Below are 19,912 nucleotides of genomic sequence, written 5' to 3'. Positions count from 1 at the left end.
CTGCGCCACTATAGCCTATATCTAATATATCATTATAACAATCTATAACGAAGATGATTTCACTTAACCCTAACTATGCTACGATAATAACTCCACAGCTCTACGTACATTTACAAAATAAATTTAAACGCGAGCTAGATAGATACTGAAATTCAAAACTGTAAATGCGCCTTGGGGGATGAAAAAAGTATTAAATCTGCTCCATTACTGAAACTTTGCTAACAATTTTGTCACGTAATGAAAATGAAATGACAAATAATTTTGGGATGATATAATTTTTAAAGCATATATTTTGTGAATCATTTTATACACATTTTTTGGTTCATTTTAAATCTCTGTGGATTAATACGAGATGATTTAGTGACAGTACAATGCATACGCTTTATTACGTATAAAGCTGGGTTGGTAGATAAGACTTAGTGTTGAGACACTCCAATTTCTGCTTATCGATAGAATTCAAGACACTAGGCGCTAAGTGGCGGAACTCATCGCACTTTGCCTTATTATGCGGAGAAATAAAAATAAATAATTCTTCCGGATGCAAGAACCCATTACCGAGTGATGACCGATGATCTCTAAGAGTAATCATGAGATACTATTTATGTTAATTAACAATATAAATCGTTGTATCCCGCACACAGCACGGGAGGCAGAGGGAACCTTGTGATAAGACAATCTATTCCCTATTTTTCGCTGAAGTTATTTCGAGCCTTCCGTGTTGAGTTAAAATTTATAGATAGGATTTTTTTCTACATACACTGCAATGCACCTCCAAAGCGTAGTAAACGCTAATGGATGCATTCACAGTTTCAATTGAATCTCGTATAAAATCACCCGTTTCTGGGTCAGATACGGAGTAAACAAAAGCCCAATTCAAATTGAAACTTAATAAAATTGTATTGAATATGTATTTTTTAAACAAAATATAAAATGCAAAAAAAATAATATGCGCGATGATTGTATTTTTTTTATAACTACCGATTACAAAGCCGGCGGCGTTGGGTCCCGCCGATCAAGACGCAATGTCTTGAAAATTGGGCGGAAAGTGAAAAAAAAGGAAGACTCCCCTTCGCCTCCTCTGCTATGAGAATAAAATCGTGAAGATGTATATTTAAAAGAATTTTAATTTTCAACTTCACGTTGTATCCCGCATATAGCAGGATAGACGTAAGGAGCATATTGTTAAGACTAATAATACGATCAATAATTTAGACGCATTGCAAGTTAAGTGGTGAAACTCAACGCCGCTGTTCACCTCGAGACCCGAGCAAAGAAAATTAAATATGAAATAATTCATTTCCTCGAGTGGGCATCGAATCCGCAATCTACCCCGTTTACAATCACACCCTTGTGCCCTTACCCCATGACCCCCTCCTGGTATACTCTATATATAGTAATTCCAGCTTCCAAGGTAAAAATATAAAAATTAGATGCTTTTTTGTATATTACAATGGTAATACCGTCCCGGGGATTCGCGACACGTATTGTAGCTTACCGTCTGTATTCCGCTCTGCTTTTGCCGATGGCTCAGGTGAATATTTTATGTTAGCAACTTAATATTTATATTATATAAATATTATATTTTTAACCGACTTCAAAAATGAATAGGGTTCCATATTCAATAAATATATTTTTTTATATGTTCCTTTATTTCTCCGTCATTTGTGAATCAATTCTAATATATTTTTATTTTAAAGAACGTTATTACCAGGTCAAGATCTGGTGATGATGATGAGATCCTAAGGCCTCGAGAGATTTTTTAGACACTTTCTAAGTGCTAACGTTAGTCTGTTTTTAAATTACGATAATTTAATGAAAATCGTTCTCCAAATGAAACCGAACTCACAACCAAAACCTATACTGTCACATACTACATACTCTTATATATATATATATATATATATATAAGAGTATGTAGTATATATATATATATATATATATATATATATATATATATGTATATATATATATATATATATATATAGATATGTATCTATATATCTATATATATATATATATATATATATATAGATATGTATCTTATAACACCTGTAGGGAGATCCGGGCTGGGCCAAATAAGCTTCTCTACGTGTTCCGAATGCTCAGGATGATATTAGCGCTATAATACACAAGCATTTAGTATTTGATGAAGGTTCGGGAGATTTGGTGGCGAAAATAGTGTTAATTTGCTTCTGAGGTGGGGGATTGAGTTAATTAAATGCGTGAAATAGTATAACATAAGATCTTATATTTTAGCTTCATATAACCCGTATATAGGACGAGAAACAAAGAACAATTAGTACAAAAAGACTGTATGCGAGATACAGCGTATTTACCTAAATTAGTGTCTTAACACTAGGTTCCCTCTGCCTACTCTGCTGTTTGCGGGATACATCAATATGCAAAAATAATCTAAAATAAGAAATAATTAACTGCTAAAAATTGTACCCACAACCAATATACAAAATAAAAAAATAAAAAAAAAATTAAGTTAAACGGTTTTATATTGCAGATAAATGTATTAAAAGCTAAAAAATAATTTCATGGAAATTATGATTACTAAAATAAAATCGTGGGGACACTTGCTACTTACCACTAGGTGGGTGAAGTCTCACGCCATGTCTTTCGATTGTAGATATTGGACGTGCCCCACGATTTTATTTTAGTAATCATAATTTCCATGAAATTATTTTTTAGCTTTTAATACATTTATCTGCAATATAAAATCGTTTAACTTAATTTTTTTTTTTTATTTTTTTATTTTTAAGTTGTTAGTTTTTATTTCTCATTCTATTCAATTCGTTGAGTGCCTCATTACTGGAAGGTTAATGGATAATGTTACGATCAACCCCCCAGAGGTCCAATAGAGGGGCAAGGCTATGTGCCTGAATATTGAGGGGAAAACGCTAACGTCGTATCATTTTTATCCACTCTAACGCCATACAGTTCTCGGCGCGCTTTTACCTTTTACCTTAACTTGGGCTTTTACCTTAACCCTAGCGACGTATCATTTTTAGCCACCTTAACGCCACAAAGTCCTCGACAGGATACCAGATCTTGACTTGGGTGGGAGATTCATATTGTAATTTTGTATAGTATACTGTATTATACTTACTGAGCCCTTTATTTTGATACCCATATTGATGGGATTGAAAACTACATTATCCGCCATTTTGTAGCAGTGGCCATGTTTGATTTTCATTTTATATAGTGCACTGAATTCTACTTGACAAGCCCTTTCATTTGATACCCATATTGATGGGATTGAAAAAAACTAAGTTGTCCGCCATATCTTGGATTCTCAATAATATTGAATATGGATAATTGTATTGTTCCTAGAATCAAAGGCGTATACCAAATTTCAGATCAATCGGTTAACGGGAAGAGGGTTAAATTTCAATTACTAAATTTGACCCAAACAAATAAATAAATAAACAAACAAACGGGGTGAGCTAAATAAAATAGTTTAAAAACAAACCAATACATGTAATATTTTAAACCTAATTCATCTAAGTTTCCAGGCCAGCACGGTCCGGAAGCAATGAAAGGTAATACGATCGTTTGATAGGACCTAGGTTAGATAATTGTAGCCATTGACGAGCAAATGTTACCTCCGACCGTGTAGTCTAACCGTGGCCTAATTAGTCTAGATCTAAAGCGAAGCGAAGCGAAGCATATAGGGTTTTCTCATTTTCTTTATTTATTTACTTCATGTATAGAGGGATCACTCGAAATAATCACTCCGTTACCCAATTTCGGCCAAAATATATATTATGTATTCGACATCTGTAACAAGAAAACCTAACCTAGGAAAACCCACTCACCGAGACCGAGACCTTCGTGGCGCAGCGGCACTGCAAGTGAGTGTAAACATGATGGTTGCGAATTCCATTCTCACTCGAGAGACTGAAATATTTTCCCTTACTCTACGGTAAGAAGACAAAGCGCGGACATTGGATGGAGAGCAAGATATCTTAACACTAAGTCTCCTATACTGCTATACCTATACAGGGAACGGAATGCAACGTACAATAATTGACATACAATTTTATAAAGATCATTCTTTTACATAATATATTTTGCGTTATTAAACTAAACTAAGGACTAACTTTTCAATGAAATTAATTAGAATTTGAGGTTTCCTGTCAGATGGATACCTACATATTTCAGTGTCCAGTGGCCGTACTGGCCTAGAAGCAAAATTTTTATATTCTACATACAAAATGTAGAGAAATATAAAAAAAATTCATATAAATAAGTAATTTCACGTTTATCCACGCTACTCGAATCGAGTAGGGAAAATTTCATACCATTTATGTATATAAAATCGCTGAGCATTTACGAGAATATGGCTCATATTTCCGTTCACGTATAAACTACACGAGCCAAGCTAAATATTTGTGGAAAATCCAATTTTAAATACTAATAAATTTATAGATTTTTTTTATAAACATCATATTTAAATACTATTTAAATTTATAGTATTTTATAATAATAATGACATGAATATTTATTAATATATTTTGCAGTTGCTATTAGTTAAACCTTAGTTTTATTCTTAACTAAGATCCTTCTATAACCCGCAGATGAGGAAAATAAAACCTAGTGTACCTCATCTGATAAAGATATTATATGTTTTTTTTAGCCTCACGCTGTATCGCGTACACAGCAAACAGAGGGAACCTGGAAATTTAGTGTTCAGATGCTTTCTTCTAATTGAGGTACAAAAAATCTAAAAATAAAGTAGAGATGTCTGTCTGTGATTTAAAAAAAATCATGTTTTAAGTGGATATAGTTATTAACACGATACATAATAACATAAATTTCAATGTTTTGTCTATTTGTCCGGGCTAATCTTAGAAAAACGATCCGATTTTTATGAGACTTTCACTGTTCGATAGAGGGTGCTTTGGAGCGATATATTTTTTTCCGAAATTCAAGCGAGGTGGGGATTTATATGGTTGTGTTTCTACCATCTACCTAGATAGATATGAAGTAGGTAAATATTTTTAAAGTTTAAATTATTATATAGACAATATTTGTCAGCAAACGATTTATTAAGTGTATAACAAAATGTATAACAGTTTAGATAACCGTAATAAATTAATCTACCAATTTAAAAAACAAAAAATAAATAAACAAAAAATATATTAAATTAATATTCACATAATTCAAGCGGGCGAAGCCACAAGCGGGCGCTAGTCATAACTACTCTAAAATTGACAAAATAAGTCTATAGTCTAATTAACGTTTAGCTAATTTAACTAGAAAACATACTAATTATTACTGCCATTGACAGAGTACCAGTATAGAAATACCATGACATACAAAACGCGATTAGCTATGGTTCTTTATATGTACATATCTGTAGAGGCCTTTGTTCCGCTATAATGCCGAAACGGATAATGAATTCGACTATTCGCTAATCATGATCAAATGACAAAAGGCACAGGTTACACACAAATAGATATATTCGATGATAAGGGCCGAATGGCTTTGTGTAATAGATTTATGAAAGAGGTAAAACATTTTATTGCTTGGTCCTTCGAGCCCGATTCGGTGAAATTGACTAAGTTGGCTTATCTGTCAATTGTGTTGTGTTAGATGAATGATTTTATGATTATGTACGTATTTGTTTTAATATTTTTATAGTTATTTGACAGCTATTTTGGCATTTATCTTCGTACTTACATTATGTACAGATTAAATAAAATAAATAAAAGTAATAAGCATATTTGGCACAAATCCAATTAAAAGGGAGAAATATGAATTCAAATTCGTCTTAGGTGCAAAAGAAGACGTCGAATTTATTAACTAAATCTGCAACATTTCTAAGAGACAAAAGAAAGAATAGATTGATCAAATATCACAAAAATCAATACTTTATACATTGGATTGAACATTTATTTGAAAACGAAATGAAAATAAAACCGTTTCTGCCCATCACACTAATATTATCATGTCGTCCCATTCAGCCTGTGTTCGATAATGGACGGAATAAAGCAATCAGTAATCACGTCGGCACGAATGTGACAACGACAGCCTTTGTGAAGTACGTTTTAGTATCGGGAGAGATATTTGTGAATAATATGATTAGAAAATGTTGTTACACTTCAAACGAATGTAATTTTTCCCCACACTCCCCGCACATATCCAGGGTAGGCAGAAGGATCTTGAGAACTTAGTGTTAAGACATTCCGTTCCCATTAAGATATTTTTATCCGCCCGGTTCTGGAGGTTACATCTATCTTTGAGACATCGCGTAAATAGCGGAACCGAACGCCGCCCTTTTAAAATTCAAATCACCATCCGCCATCTCATCCAAAGATAACGAACTATATCCTTTAGAAATGTTTAAATACGTCGATATCTCGTTGTATTCAAGTATTCAATTTACAAAGTAGGGCGCAACACAATTAAGTGGCACGGCGCGCACAAACACCCTTGTAATCTGTTTTGGGATGATCGTTGTATTGAATAGAATCTATTTAAGGTTGTTAGTTCTTGTAACGTTTTGAATGGAAATTCTAAATTGAAAGTGGCCTAGGCGTGAGCATGAGGGAGAGGCGTTGCTCAGGGGCACAAGCTTTAGCTAAGTATTTAACTTTACTATGATTGTAAACGGGACAGGTTATAGGTTCGATTGACACTCGAGAAAGTGAAATATTCAATATTCTCACGCTCTGGTAAAGAGGCAAAGCGCAGCGTCCCGCCACTCAACAAGCAATGCCTCCAGAATTCAGTGGAAAGTGGGGAAGGGTAGTATCTTAATGGGAACGGAGCGTCTTATTGTTGTGTTCCCAGCTATGAGCAGGATACCGCATTAACCTAAAATTAAAAGGTTCAGTAGTTTTGATTTCATTACCAAACTGGAATGATAATACAATAGCATAATTAATATTAATATTATTTTACAATAATAAATCAATCCAATTTTCTATATCGTAATATATTGCATTTTGTCTCTTTTACAAGACGTCTAAACAAAGGATAGGTTCTGAGGCTACGACATAAATATCACTATACAAAAGGGTATACAAATTCAAATTTAATATACTCTTTATTCAAACAGACTTTTGTAAGTACCTTTGAATCGAAGTCGAAGAAACATAAAGCTAAAACAGTATTGCTGAGAAGAGCTTACCTACTTAGTATATATAACACATAAAAAGCTACAACATCTATTAGATATAAGAATAAATATTTAGTAATAGTTTAAAATAAAATCACACTCATTTCATACAATATGAAATTGTCTCTGTTTGTCAATTTTCATAATAGTGTGTTTACTGCAGTACTGCGGAAATGCAGGAATTTCATACGAAATATACCAAAACGATGGATAAATGGAACAAAAACTAAATATTTGATATTAATATCAACTTGATATCTTCATGTGGTCTCAAGTTAAAATGGTCTTGACAGATGAACAGATGGACAACAAAGTAACCTTATAAGGATCCTATTTTTTCGTGTTTGAGATACGAAAACCTAAAAATCTATAAAAAAATAAATGAAACCCAAAAAACTGCCTCTACGTAAACCAAAAACACATTTTTCGCCCATATTACCAAAGTATTACGCGATTATAATTTCCTTTGGGGAAAAATTAAATTTCCTCGCGGATAGATTGTTTCGCTTGTATTTGTGTACCCGGAGCACAGTGAATTAGCTTTCTTTGTTGTTTTAAGTTCGACGGTAATTCCCCTTCATTTCAATTCACGCTTCGACTTTTTCCATAATCATTTTCGTGATAACTGCGAAAGATTTTTCCTACTGGATTTATTAGATTGTCTAACGTCAATTTGGCTCAGTTGGGGCATATTTATTTAGGTAAAACTTGAGAATATTTAAATAAAAATATTTTGAGTGGATAGAGTAGTAAAATTAAAATTAGGATCGATTTCCATTTGAAAGAATTGTTTTGATTTTGCAGACAATACGCGGCGTAGAGTACCGCCACTTAAGACACAGTGATCTTAATTCGGACAAAAAGTGAAAAATAGAGTTTCTCGATACTACAGTCTTTTTATGTTAATATTTTTCCTTTTGTCCTTAAAATTTGTTATTGAAATTCTATTATTCAAGTTGTTTCTACGACAGATGCATAAAGATGGTAATAAAATATTCATAATCCCTCGATCTACCCATACTACATCAAATACGCATGGATATAAAAATAAAAGAAAATTTATCAATTATTTTAAAAGCATTGATTTTAGCTGAGATTATACTATATCTGGGCTACAACATTACAACTTTCGTGATATTTGGAATCCATATTTCTAAACAATTCATGCAAAACACAGTCAAACCCAGACACAACCAACCTATATTACCCAAACACCTTAACATAATATAAAATTCTTCAGTTCCAACTCAATTCCCCTCCCACTTGACGAAATTTAAGAAAGACGTATGTATAGACGTTACATTAAATTGTATGGGTGATAAAGTCGAAATGAAAAGAAAATACCAATATGAGGGTACAATGCGAGGGGGAAACGGATTATTGCTTTCTATTCTCCGAAGAGTAATCTTTACCTAACTTTGTAATACGTAAGAATATTACTGCAACCAATTGTGGGTACCTGTGTTTTTATATTGAACGTATAATTTTGTAAGGAGAAGCTTAAAAAAATTGATTGATCAAACGTTGATATCCACTTTTCAACAGTAGAGTACAAATATATGCTGTATAATTAAATCCATTCGGTAAAAATCGAATCTACTATGATCGTATTTACAGTATTTATGGTAGCCTTTACAGGGAAGCTGAGAACATAGTGTTAAGACACTTCGTTCCCATAAAGACACTCCCGTTCACCAATATTTGCTTAGTTTTGAAAACATTACGTGTTGAGTGGGAGATTTTTTTAATAAATATAAAATAACTATCTTTGGTCGACCTTGGGTTTAGCAATCACCAAAAAAAAAACAACCCCTTCGCCGTCAAATAAAGAAATTTCACTGAAACACACGAATTTCGTTATAGATTATTTCAAAAAACAAACGTAAAAACCTTTCATAAATATATTTGGGGTCTGTCCGTCAGTCGCCTGTCAGCGTTTGATATTATTTATCCGCTTAGAAAATTGGGGCAACATAAAAATAACAAAATTACACGAATTTTTGTGGCGAAATATATTTTTTTGTATGTAGACTATCTTTCCAATTTTGCTTTGCCAGGTGTAGATACAAACCTTATTATTATTTTATCTTATTATTAGAAAAGATTATTATTATAATTTCATAACACAAGAAAAGAAGAAAATTATTAATACACTTCCGTTCCCCATATTCAGCCGAACTCTTGACGCTTTGCCTGATGAGTAGCAGAACTCAACACCGCGTTATGCCGCCTTACCACAGCGAAGAAATGAAAATATTATAATATCATCAGACTAGCTCGATGGAATCATATTATTGTCACATAAGTTACCTATAACTACCAACTTCCATGATGATACAAATATTACAACTGGATCAAATTCATTAACTTTGACGTGTTAAATATTCCCTAATTTTGGATTTGAACCCACACAAATCATTGCATATAAAGTATGTTCAGCTACGTCATAATGACGTTATTTAAATATATTTTTGTATGCCACACATATTAGTACTGTGTACTAGTATTCACTAAAAATACAAGCACTGTATCCAATAATTAAAAGAATTTTTAACTAAGTTTCGTTTCGTTGTAATAAATTATTTCATCGTAGTAGAAACAATATATTTTTCTTGGAATCGGTAATAAATAGTACGAGATTAATATATTTGGGGTATTTTAGATTATGATGCTGTCGTGGAACAATGGAACATTGCCGGAATGTAGGCTCGATGGTTTGGGGGTTCGATTCAGGGGATTGAAATATTTAATATTATAATTTCCTAACGCGGCGTTAACCTCCACCACTCAACACGCAATGCGTCCAGAATTCGGCGGAGAAAGCAGAGAAAGGAAGTACCACGACGGCCTCTATGTAGTGATTATTTATTAGTCTACAGGCATTACAATATATAACATGGCAGTTATTTTTGGCATCGTTTATTTATTATATATAACGTGTATATTGATTATTTATGTTCGTTTCAAACTACCCTATAAAAGTGTTCTTGTATTAAAATTTAAACTTGACTTCAGTACTTTTGTCGTTTTACAGCTCTCGTAACTAAAATGTATATCAAATAGAATATTTATAGTAAGTCTTCTCAATAAAATTTACGGCATAAATGTGTGCAATTGCATAATTTTACCATATTATCCCATACATATTTCCATACTACAGTTTTTTTCTAGTAAACTTTACGTTAATTCAATTAAATAATATCTAGCATTAAGTCCTTAAAATAAAACTTAAAATATCAGAACGCGACGAAAGTTACTACTATATCTATAAATTCAAAGAAGAAAAAAATATATAAATCAAAATAAAATAAAACAAAGCCCAATCATTTATTCATACACAATAATAATCGTAAATCTTACTACAATTAATCGAGTACGTGACTAAAGGTCGTGAGTTCAGTTCCCGATCGTGAAATATAAGTTCATTAATGTGCTAATAATACGTGTCTGGTTGCAATTTTTACATACAAAGAAGGCAGAAATAACCCAATGTCAAGTAAATTCGCTTTTCAAGATTGTATTCCAATGAGGCGGTCGTGGCGCACCAGCACAGCGTTGGCGGAACTTAACGCGCAAACGGCACGGACTCCTTTTAAACAAAATTGGTCCAAACGCGGCGTTGAGTTTCGTTGAGTTATTCAACACATTATGTATTGAAAAATCGACGTTCAGCGAGAATAAAGTTTTTAACACCCTCTGCTATATACCCCTGCTAGTGTGACCTACCTGTTCCAGCCTGCCTCGGAGTCCGTCGTGGTGCAATATGGCACGATAGCAATTGGTTCGATTCCTACTCGAACTTGAGAAGAAAAACTAATATTTCAATTTTTTTTATTTCCACACACAAAGCTCGATTATGAGTTTTACCACTCAACACATAATGTGCCGAAAATCGAGCTAAATCTGGGGGCGGAGTGTCTTGACAATAGGTCCCCTCTGCCTAACCTGCTACGCTGAAAAACGCGTGAAGCAGTTTTATTAAATTAATTTATTCACAAAATATATTCACTTTACATATAATAAGCATATCAGTTGAAACATTACGACCTACAACGTACACAAAACATATTAGCCAAAAAACTTTATAACTTATATAAGTATACAAAATTAAACAAAAATATTATTTACACCGCCCACTTTCCCATGGAATAAGTAGCTTTTTTTCACCTGCTTTCTAACCACCCTTTGAAACACTCAATCTACAATTACGAAAATATATTTAACTCTTATTAGTTCACAATAAGGTCTAAAATCTTATAAACTATGAGATTTGACGTGTAAAAATATCTTAGTACTTTCAATGTATTGGGGGAGGCATCAAGATTTAAGATCGATGCTCCGAGTATAGCACCCTTATATTTTATGTTTCATTTTAATTTAAAATTACAACATTTTACGTTAGGGCGCCGCGTTTAATCGAATAAATCGTTAAAAATGTAGCTACTTCATTTTAAATTTTTTAAATGAAATGAAATACCTTTGATCCTATTCCGTAAAGTTAAAACATTACTTTTTCTAAATAATTCTAAAAAAAGACGACCTTTTGAGATGGAAGTACCCTATAATTAGATAAATACAGTTTTTTTTAATAAAGGGAGGGAGGGAGAATTTAATGTTAAGACATTCTATTAACCTGAAAGCGGCGGAACTGAACGCCGGTAGGCATATAAAAATTTGAACATAGCGGAACCCAAACCACGTAAATCTCTTACTACAAAATATATTCCAAACCTACTTCAAGAAGCCGATGTAAAATAACTAAACATATAAATAAGTATGATTGAATAAACATAAATAAAAAAATCCTTCTTAATACCATTGCAAGATATTCAATATATACAAGATAATCCTCTAGCACAAAATAAAATTTGAATATCTTTTATAATGCGACCAAATTCTACGACGTAGCACGTCTACGGCCGCGATCAAAGAAAGACCTGTGGGCGGCGTAGACCTTTTAAACAAAGCTATTTTTATATAGATATTTGGTATTTGGATCACTCAATAACCTTTTGAGACTTAAAGTGTATAAAGTTTGTTATATACTATTGAAGAGCTAAAAATCCACGTTATTTTGTAAAATACCCACATATTTTTTTAGCTTCTTGTATCTTGCTTATATCAGGGTAGGGTGAGGTAGCCTAGTGTTAAGACACTTCATTTCTCTCGCACCGCCCAAGCGTTGATACATTGCTAATGAGTAGTGGAACTCAACGCTATGATTTTTCTAGCTATCAGAGCGAGAAATAATTAGTTCCCCTCCAAGTGGGAATCGGTCGCTTTTATAGTTAAACGCCGTTGTGCTGCTACGTTACGACGATCGCAACATGTTTAAGTTATATTTAAGAATAGATCTTTATACGATAAAAAGTATACATTGTTTTCGCATTTTTCCTTCCCTTACGTAATATACATAGGCAGTGGGAGTCTAATATTAAGACATTCCGTTCCCCAAGTACCGACTTTCGAGACATTGGTCGTGGAATGGCGAAAAAAGGAAGTCATAACAAGAAAACGAATTTAATATTTAAATTATTGGACATTTCATCTTTCCTGATATTTAAATATATAGAATACTTAAGCCGTCCTAATCTCGTAGCAATTCAACCAGTATTATTTAATATTGTGATCTAAAAAATATCAAGAATATTTTTGCTATAATTCCAATGCTATTTTTATCTCAATCTATTTAGAATTTCTCTGTAGGAATAATGTTCATTTTTATTTAATTTCACTTTATAAGCACAGTTTCATTATGTAGATTTGTAACTATGTCACTGTAACTAACAGATGATGGAACCAGGGACTCCAAATATCTTGAGAAAAACTCAAAGCGAAGTAAATGTAAATTAAAAACATAATATGTTTAAGTTTTAAACGTAGTATCCATAAAAAATTTTTTAAAGCTTCACGGTGTATTAGGCACTTCCGTTTTCTAATCCCCGCCGAATTCACGACGTATTGCGCGTTAAATCCCGGAAGTTACCTTTGACTAGAGCAATGTAATGAAAAGTTTAAATATTTCATTTCTTCCATAATCGAACCTACAACCATTATATAATAATAAAAGTACATAAATACAGTACTTGTACATCATCAAGGTGGCAGGAAGTCTCGTAAATCAACGGGAAGGAAGAAATGTAAATGCTACTTTTTCCAATAATTCGCCCTCGCATCAATCAATTAAACTCCCCCATTCTTTGACTAAAAAGATATATTACGTTGAATTTTTTACTTTTTGTTTTACCTACCTTTGATGCTTGGTTATTTTTTTAGCTTGACGCGAATCTTGCACATAGCAAGATAGGCAGAGGAAACGTGGGAACCAAATTCTGGAGCAAAAAGTAGGGAACGGAGTGTCTCAACACTAATTTCTTATACCTAACAAGCAACTAACAGCGCAAAGCTGCTTTATCAACACTAAATTAAACATAAATACTTAAGTTTTTATATGGATAACAACAAAATAAATTGCAAATACAAAAAACAACAATCAAAATTATCATTAAAATCAAACAAAATGCTCATTCCATACGGACGGACTAAAAATTAGTTCCAATTATCCCATAGAAACCAACGGCCCTGGAAAACATTAAAAGCTTTTAATTATTCTGAAAGCAGCCAACGGAAAACTCCTCACGTTGTTACATTGTTTACAATTTAAAGTATAAAATACACTGTTTCAGCTTCATTTAGAGACGGGGCATTGTTGCATCGACAATGTTACTTACTTTGTTTTATACTGGATCTGTAGAATGATGTATTTGTTTTGATGCGGTTTTTAAGCGAAATGTAGTAATTATTTTTTTTAATTATGTTTAGGGAATAAAAAAATTGTAATACACAGCGCAATTTTGTCTATGAAATTGTGAGGAAAGTGGACAATGATGTGTCTACACTAGTTTGCCTATGCCTACTGATTTGCTAAAAATACGAAGTTTATCTTTAGAACTGAAAAAAATATAATATTTCAAATAATATTTATGTTTTAAAATATTTTGTGTCAAAATCAGACTCAACTACGAAAACAATGAGCATCCTAGGGGCCAAATATAACGCTAGTTCCTATAATGAACCAAATATAGTTCTGCATAGGTAAGTACATAGGTATGTCTGCACCCCTAAATAACCCTTAGTATTACCTTGAAAGGAATTCGAATACTCAACCACCGTGATAAACCACACATCTCAACTATACCACAACTACCATCGAATATACAAAATATTTGCTAAAATAAAGTAAACACTATACACTATATACTCTAAGCACGGTTACGTCAAAACGCGGCCACAAACCAGAAACTAATTTAAAATGTGTATGAAGCAATCTCAAAGTTCCCAACTCCGTTCTCCACATCAAAATCATTCTCACCGACCGGTAAAAAGGTGTCGGTAAATCCTCGATACAAAGCCAAAGTTAGCGGAAGGGGAAGGCGTTTTGGTGGTGTCGTCACATTTATTGGACATCTATAGACGTTTCGTATAGAAATTATTAATATATTTGTAGAATGTAGATAAAATAAAAACAAATGGCTTTGTGACAATATTTGGTAAGTGAAATATTTTTGAATAGTAATGAATTTCAAAATGCGTCAGTTCTGGGTTTCGTTCATAGAAATGTTTTTTTAATTCCTTACTTTAGTAACAAGACAAAGCGCAGTCTTGGATTTCACCACGAAAATTGTACGATGCATTGGCAACGGAATGTTATATAACCAGGTTAGCTCTACCTATCCTACTATGAAATAAGCATGAGGCTATACTTCTTCATAAAAGTCTTTTTCATAATAACATAATAAACAGGATAAGTTAATCCAAAAATGTATATAAGAGCATTAAATGTTAGTCAAAAGTTGTATGTGGGATGTCTGGAGCATAAGGTTAAGATGCCTGCAAACCTTTTATGTTGGAAACTCTTAAAACTTATATGGAGATTGCTTGGAGAGTAATAACTGAATTTTGTTACACTATGTAATTTTTTAAATTTTATTTTAAAGATAAAAAACGTGACTTGCTTTTTTGCGAAATTTTTTAACACTGAAAGAGCCTTAAACCACAGGGACATTCAACACTCACCTTCATGTGTATTTATGTAATGTAACTAAAAAAATAATTTTCACATATCTTTTCACACATGACCACGTGTTTTAAGAAATTTAAATGAAAATATATATATTTTCATTTAAATTAACCATAATAAACCATAACTTGTCAGTGGAGAAGGAAGTGTCTCAACATTGTTTCAAATTGCCTTTTAAATTAAAGTAAAAAAATATATTTAAAATCAAAATTTCAATCAATCTCCTGCTCAACAAAACCTCTAACATAATCTGATAAATCTCTACATAATAAATGACAATAGTATTTAGACCACAAAGGCCCCGTTTATGTGTGAGCGCCCTCCAGGATTGACTGTAACCAGAAGGCCGATGATAATGGAATTTCAATCAGGCGCGAAGCTATTGACGTTAAGACGTACACTAGCCTTTGCTACAGCTTTCCCCGCTAATGGGGAGAAACCACATCTTTTAAAATAAAAATGTCAAAAAAGTTTTTCTTCTTGTTGAAGTTTACAATTTTAAAAGAATTATCAAAATCGAAGTATTCAGTAGAACGAAATAGTTTAATTCATGCATTAAAATAAAAACCTCCTTCAAGTTTTTAGTCGTTAAAAAAATCTGGACTAGCATAATGCAAATGCAAACTTTAAAAAGTCATTTATTATTAATGTTAATTAGTTTAAAACAATTATTTTATGAATATTCGTATTTTTTCGATATATTTTCTCACTTAACACTCAGTTCGGTGAGGAAACCCAACAATGTGTCTTGTTTTAATATGCTCTCTGTCTAATAGAAACTAATATTGTTGCAAATCGTTTTTAATTGATAAGAAAAGTGTTTGAGTACATGAGTTTTTCAAAGAGAGAAAAAGCGTGAAGCGTGATTCACATATTTTTAACTTTAAATTCTAATGGCAAAATTCTACTGTAGACCTACATCACACTACTAAGTCGATAAAGCCTTACCGAATGTAAGGAGACCCCGAAATAAATGAGGGCTTTAGCTCAAGTACCGTGTGAAATTGAGTTTTTTTTATGTTCTTGATGGTATATTATTTGGTGAAATAAGATTTAGGATTTGTTAGACATCTCACTTGTAGGCGATGACCGTGGTGGCGTGGAAATGTGTGATTGGAATCCATAATAGAAAGGATAATGGAGGTTTCTATTTTTGAAAAGTAAAGGAATGAAGTAAAAGGGATGGCGTTCAGTTCCGTCACGCAACTACGCCTAAGAAACGAAATGCAATTTCTATACATTACATATAGTTCAAATGATTTCTTACCGGTAGTTAAGTTAAATAAAAAATATGTTTTTTTTTAAATTACGAGTACATAATAGTAAATAATTTAATCCTCTTAACGGATTTCAATGTCTCATCAGTAATCATTATTAACCAATGCATATATGACGGATTTGCGTAGTTCAGAGGATTGGAGCAGGACTCGTCAAAATTTAAATTTTTTCGTTGTTTTTTAATGGAGGCCCAGGAGCTAACTGGGTTTCAATATGTATTTTTGCCATACAATCAGCATTCTAGATTTGATCTTCACGTATAAGAATGTCCTTGAATTGGTTTCCTGTTTATTGCTAAGTATAGTTAGAACAAGAACAAGCGGAGTAAAATACAAGAAATTTATATATAGAAAAGAAATTAAATTTTATAAATTAAACATTGATCAAAACAAAGCCGCGGAAAAACCAAGTATTATTTTAATACATCCAAAATTCCCTACCCACATAAAAACTGCAAACCTCAACTACACCAACACAGAACATAAAACACCTTCCACACGTCCCCCCAACTAAGAAGTCGTAACATCCCATCCAACACCTACTCAACAGTAATGTCAGTCTGAATATTCCATTAGCGACAAAGAGGATAAATTATTCCACGAGTGGAAATTAGGTGAACACTCGAGGTGATTAAATGCGGTGTGGAAAATTGTTACTCTTATGTTGGCTGATTTCGCTTTTTGCTGTTAGAGACAAGTTTTTATGGAATTGTTACGATTTTTCCTTTTCATTTCTTAGTAGTGCATAATAGTCTTGTTAATTATTTCGTTGGGATTTTTTTGAAGATGTTAATTGCGAATGTGCTGTAGCAACGAATTATAGGTTCGTAGGTAGCATAAATAATTTGTTAGTATTGTTTCTATTAATTATGGGTTTTTTTACCATAAATACACGTACGTATTTGTATATTTTGATAATAATATTATTGAAGAAAAAGGTTTTCTAATATATATAATATCATATCGTTACTAAGTGACTGACAGACAACAAGGCCGAAATAACGCGGCTTACAACGCTGAAATGTTATAAGTAGGGTTTTCTCGAGATTCATAACTTATAATTTATTTATTTACTTCACTGGTGTAAAAATAAGATACTTCTCTCCACCTGTTCATGTTTTTTTCCATTTTTATTAAAAAAAGAAGATTATTCTAAGAAAATAAATATCTAACAAATACAAATCCACAAAATCTTTACGACAACGTGTAAACAGGTTACATCATCGTAGGAATTTATTTTCGGAAGTTTTGCAAGGTCTGATTAGTGGGTTTTGCGGGTCTTTTGATTCTCGTGAAAACCGGATGTTCCTACGCTCGTTAGAATCAGTGCGAATTTACAAAATATGTATGTATGTATGTAAATGTGGTTACGTTGCTCAAAAAGATGGTCCAAAATAGAAATAGGGTTGATGAACGATTTCGTTATTTTTTGTACCTACCTACGCATAATGAAAACATGGAATAAGAATTCTATTTTCAGGAGGAGGAGCACATTCTATTTTATTTTACTTATGAAAATATTAAAATGAACCATCATTTAAAACTATTTAATAATAATAATAGAAAAAATTATATACTGTTATGTATTATTTTAGCTTGTGTATACTATTCCATAACCAATCAATTCAAGCATAATGATATATTTGTTACGCATCACTTTTAACGTTGATTTATATAGTTTGTAACGTTCATTGAGTAAAAACTAAATAAAAACTCACCAATCTAACTACCAAAAATATTTCTTCAGTCACTTACCTGAAATAAAAGAGAGAATTATTAAAAAATATAATATGTATATTAAACAAAAAGTGTTGATCTATTTTATTTTTTTATTTTAACTTCACATTGTATTCCGTATACAGTTGATTAGATAGAGAGAATCCAGCGTTAAGATACTCCGTTATACACTTTTAGCACAATTTTAATTTTTGAATGGCGGAGCTCAACGCCGCGCTTAATCTTGTTACCAAAGCGAGGAAATTAAAACAACTAATTCCACTACAGTTAAAGTTACTCCGGCCTATTTCTCGTATACTATAAATAAAATACTTATTAACAAACATACATAAACTCTACTCATTTCCATACAACTATAATATGATTACAATAGTCCCAAACGTTTCTCGCGTCATTTAAAATGTACAATAGGTTACATTTGGGCCCCTTCGTGCGACAGGGTCCGTACACTCGGTCTGGGGTGAAGAGTGCCTAAATCGTAAATGACACTTAATGGATCAGTTTTACAAATGTACTAAGTATGGGTCACTATTCTCAAATTGTACAATAATAATATAACTTTTTAGAAAATATAAAATTTGAATATAGCGGGATTTGAATCCACCCTTCTTAGAAACCGTCAACCAATCCCGCTGCGTTAAACTTTTTATATGTTTTCTAAAAAGTATTTTTCTTTAATAGGAGTGGAATAATACTTTAAAAATGTCGAAAAATAATAATATTCCTGAAAAACATATTTAAAGCAATTGTGAGAATATTAATGAAGAAAATAAAAGAAAATATTAATATATACGTATTAAGAACCGTTTCTCTTACAATATTATATTATTACACATTATATATCATAAACTATACTGAAAATCCTAACTTAACAAGCTTATTACATTAAACTTACAAAACTATTCATATTTCAGTTCATTGGTTCATATTCAAATAGTTCAGTAATTGGATCACTTGTCGAACACTCGAAACTATAATCTCGTTATGTTCTTTAAGAAATATAAAATCTGAGGCGATATTGATTTCGAAGTATTCGAGAATACTCCTCTAGCCACTAATAAATGCAGGAGGGTTAGGACTCTCACGTTTTCCACGAGTGTTTTATCGATATATTTTATTCAATACCTTTTAAATATTTAATTTGCAATCTATATGAGTTTGGGAACAGGATTTAGGTTTAGGTACATTTTGGTACTGAAATATTTTAATTCTTAATTAAGTGATGGGTTTGATATTGCCAAAACTTTTTTTATCCTATTAATTTAAAAGAAGGCAGTCGTGGTAGTTTGGGGGGTCTAATTGTAAACGTGATAGTTTTTGGTTCGATTTTCACTCGGGGATTTTTATTTTTCCGCTCTGGTAAACAAACCGTGGCGTTAAATTTCACCGGAAAATAGAGAGCGGAAATATTTTAATAGGAACAAAGTGTCTTAACACTAGGTTGCTGCCTACCCTGTTTTGACGTTAATATGTGTACTTGTGGTCAGTGCTACCTCGGACACTAAGAAGATGTCATAGTTAATTCTATTTCGTCACGGGGGCAACTATTTGTTAAAGCTAGCTAATATAATAAATAAATCCTGTTTCTTAACCAAAAAAATCTTTCCATTTCAACAATTTAAGAAAGCAAGAAGTAAAAGGAAATAAAAGTAAATAATTTCCAGCGCTATGAAATAAGCTATTACT

At 32.3% G+C, this 19,912-nt stretch overlaps 1 protein-coding gene across 1 annotated transcript in view; it reads right to left on the bottom strand.

The window, feature by feature from the left end:
- Positions 1–19,912, bottom strand: part of LOC146530647 (acyl-CoA:lysophosphatidylglycerol acyltransferase 1-like) — a 125,332-nt gene that overhangs the window by 71,294 nt on the left and 34,126 nt on the right. The window lies entirely within an intron of this gene.

This window comes from Heliconius melpomene, chromosome 16 (assembly GCF_056956725.1).
Source record: "Heliconius melpomene rosina isolate 202511_hmr_F chromosome 16, ASM5695672v1, whole genome shotgun sequence".
Taxonomy (NCBI): domain Eukaryota; kingdom Metazoa; phylum Arthropoda; class Insecta; order Lepidoptera; family Nymphalidae; genus Heliconius; species Heliconius melpomene.
The sequence above is the reverse complement of the archived record's forward strand: the minus strand, read 5'-3'. Positions and strand labels throughout refer to the sequence as shown.